Below are 3,822 nucleotides of genomic sequence, written 5' to 3' on the forward strand. Positions count from 1 at the left end.
GTGTGTGTGTGTGTGTGTGTGTGTGTGTGTGTGTGTGTGTGTGTGTGTGTTTTCTTTGATGGCACAATTTTCTTCCGAGGCTCAAAGAAGGATAAGTCTACTCCCCCTATTTTTGATGTACTACAGCTATAGAATTTTAAAAGAAAGGAAGTCTGTGAAAACAAAAAGAGTCAAAGACACTTAAAACTCATTTTCATATATCTTAGAGAAATAAACAGTTCTTTTTCAAAATCTCTTTCTTTGGATTTAGAGATTGCAGTCATCATGGAGGAAACCATAGCTACTTATCACAAATCTTAAAATATTCCAATACAATCTCTACAGGTGGTAAGAATCTCTCTCTCTCTCTCTCTCTCTCTCTCTCTCTCTCTCTCTCTCTCTCTCTCTCTCTCTCTCTCTTTCTCTCTGTCACACATACACACACATGCACAGGCACACACACATCACACTCTTCCTAAGGGATGTCTTCCTCAAAAGAGGTATGTAAGTGTATCTCATTGAGGGATTCTTCCTATATAAAGCTCCACATTCCAGAATTTCATCAAGCAGATTTTGGGAAACATCAAAGAGATGAGTGCCTCTCCTAATCATTATTTTCTAGAAAACCACAGTCGTCTCCTGTACCCCTGCACACAAATGAATGCACACATATGTGCTTATTAAATATGTTTTCCAACTTTTTTGGTACTACAGAGAAGATGATGTTTACTATAACCAATAATGCAAGCAGTTATTTTTCACTTCTGATGCCATGACTAAAGTGACTTCTTCCTCAAAAGACATTTTTTAAAGGAGAGAAAAATTATTTTATAATCAAATGCAAGAATTAAAAAAATATTTTCCTCAAGATCATTTTTAGACATATATAAACTGAAACAAAAGGGGGGATAGGGAATAATTGTTCATTTCTCCAAATGTTTCCATAAAAAAATCAATTGGAGAGAATACTATGAAGAGAAGAAAGTCATAGTATTCTCTTTTTCATTCTGCTTTTAATTGTAGGTGTATTTGTGTAGTCCTTATAAAGATTAGAGTCTTTATTCCAATTCTCACACTGACAAGCCACACTGATGGCTGACTGCAATTCTACTTGAGCATTCTAGGACTCCTCATGAGGGGTTGGGATGTCTTTCAATGCTACCAGTTTTAATCCACTTTCAGATATTTTCTCTCTACAATATCCATCACTAAGACTTTCTCAATATCATTCTTATAATTGATACATACATCAATATAATTTAAATAATTAATATAATTTATCTTTTAAAAAAATATTTACTGAGAAGATATAGCAACAAAAAAGAATGCACTTCATCCTTATTAGAAACTATATCCCTGGGGAAATTGTTACCAAGGTTACCAAAGTGTTACCAACTCTTAGCACAAAATAATTGTTCCACCACATTTTTTCCCCCTAAATAACTGGGATAGCTCCCTGCTGGTTACCTTCAATTCACTACTGTACTGGAGACTCAAGCAAGTTACTTAAGACTTCATTCCTCAAAAACACACACTCTTATACACATACACACATATATACAAATATATAGATTCCCATGTATATACATACATACATATATATGTATGTGTGTATATTTCTGTATATATGCATGTGTGTATATCTATGTATGCATACATACACTTACATTTCTACATGCTTCCCCCTCAATAAAATATTAGCTCCTTGAGAAAAAGAAAGCTTCAATCTTTGTCTCCCCCCCATCATCAAAGACATTTACTTTAAAAAAATAAACAAAAATAAAACCAATGAAGTTTGGAAAGCAAATCTGTGATTGTATCAACACATTCTCTGCAATTAAATTTTGGTGTTAGGATTGTATAGAGCACTGAAAAATTAATAGACTTGACTGAAGCCACACAGCTAATATTTGTGAGAAATGACATTTAAACCTAGGACTAGGATGAGCTCTCCATTCATTATGTCATGGTTCTTCATCTTGCAAACAGTACACATAGGAAATATAAACTAATTTTGGAGGGAAGCACTAGAAGCTGGTGTTGATGACAAATAGCCTCATGGAGGATGTGGAAAAATGATTCAAACTTATTTAAAACAAAAAAAATGAAAAGAAAGTGAAAAGGTAAAGAAATTTGTATTTTCTTCAGAAAAATATCTTACTAGAAACATCAGTCAAATGGCATGACATATTTATAGTAACATAATATGTGACAATCTCTTCAGTTTAACTTCCTATACTTGACGTAACATCAAGGGCTTCTCTAAGAGTGTCTTATTTGCATTCCTCTATATGCTAATCCTATTACTTTAACTATCCTGGCTTTCAATGGACAGTCCCTTATTGTTCAAGGCTCAAAGACCTGTTATGTTTTAAATAGCCTCCTGTGAGGGCAAAACCAAGTTTAAAAAGGGAAGGCAGGGACTTGAGGGACTTGCCTGCACTCTTCCCAAAGTACCTCTGAAAACCTTTAAATAATGTCCTAAAATAAGTTCTGGAGAAGCCAAACCCCAAAAAAGGAAGGGGTGAAAAAATTATGAAGCCCTTGCAAACTTGGATGTTTGCTACTTCATTCCAGTAAGTAGTAATATTAAACTTTAAAAGTCAATAATTATTAGTAATTCTATTTTCTACTTTTCTATAGACCCCCTCAGGGTATTTATATGCTTGAGATGGATGCATTATTTTTCATGTTTTCTAAATTCTGTAGCCAATTAACTATTCAGTAGACTAGAATCCTGAATCTGCAGCTGTCATTTGGTGCAATTTTAAGGAAACCACATAAAGCCTTTTGATAATCCTAGCTCTATAATGAAATCATAACTTCTATTGAAAATATCTCTACTACTTTTTCCTTTGTAGTTTTTTTTCTTGACTCTACAATTAAGGTTATTAACTCTGAGACAACTCCAGATACATTGAACTTTAGGACCATGTGGACTTTCCCTGGTCTCTGGGCAGATTACTCAAAGGATTTAATTAGAGAAGAAAGAGTTTTAAAAACATGATATTAGAATGACTCACGGACATGAAACCCTGATTTTCTCGAATATGGATAAAATCCTCCTTCATTGACAAAAGCGTCCATGGACTCACATAGAATAAACTTCACAATCTAAGGAAGTGAAATTCTTTGGCAAAATACTGATGTGAGCGAATTGGGAAGAAAAAAAATTGGAAATAACATTGATATAGATCTTCTCATGGACGATTCTGTCTTTGTGGTGACAACAGGGTGAGTGGTAGCAAATAACATTTTTATTGCCCTAAGCTGCTGTCTTTCAATATCAAGTAAAATGTGAGATTATAGGACTGGGACCAATTGATTTCATGGAAAAGTAATATTTTTATAAAATTCATTCATATTTCTGATTCTACAGCAAGCCTTAGTTTGGTACATAGATACTAACCTAAATTGAATGAGTGTTTTTCACTTAGTTCAGTGAGAAATGAGAAAAGATTCCTTTTATCAAAATAAAGAATTAAACCACTTACAAAAATCTGTAGTGATAGTAATCTCACCTGACCAATTTTTAATCTCTTTATGAAGTTAAGGATATAAATTAAGAAATCAAATGACTCAGCTGATTATTTTAAGATACATGGGGCCCTTCACAGCATCCACTGTGAATTGACATTTTTGCAATGAGACTAGTAAAGTATAAAGAACAGGCTTCAGAAAAAATTCAGAAAAAGTCATATGCTATTGATTTCAGAAGAATGTTTTAGTGATCTGCTTTTGGCTATTAATTAGACAATAATTTCAGACAAATTTAAAAGCAGAAAAAACACATGATGTCTTATTTCCTCCCTCCATTTGGAAATGTCTGATTAACATGAGGTG

This window comes from Petaurus breviceps, unplaced genomic scaffold (genome assembly GCF_028583685.1).
Source record: "Petaurus breviceps papuanus isolate PSGF00001 unplaced genomic scaffold, PetGlider_PUasm1.0 188, whole genome shotgun sequence".
Classification (NCBI taxonomy): domain Eukaryota; kingdom Metazoa; phylum Chordata; class Mammalia; order Diprotodontia; family Petauridae; genus Petaurus; species Petaurus breviceps.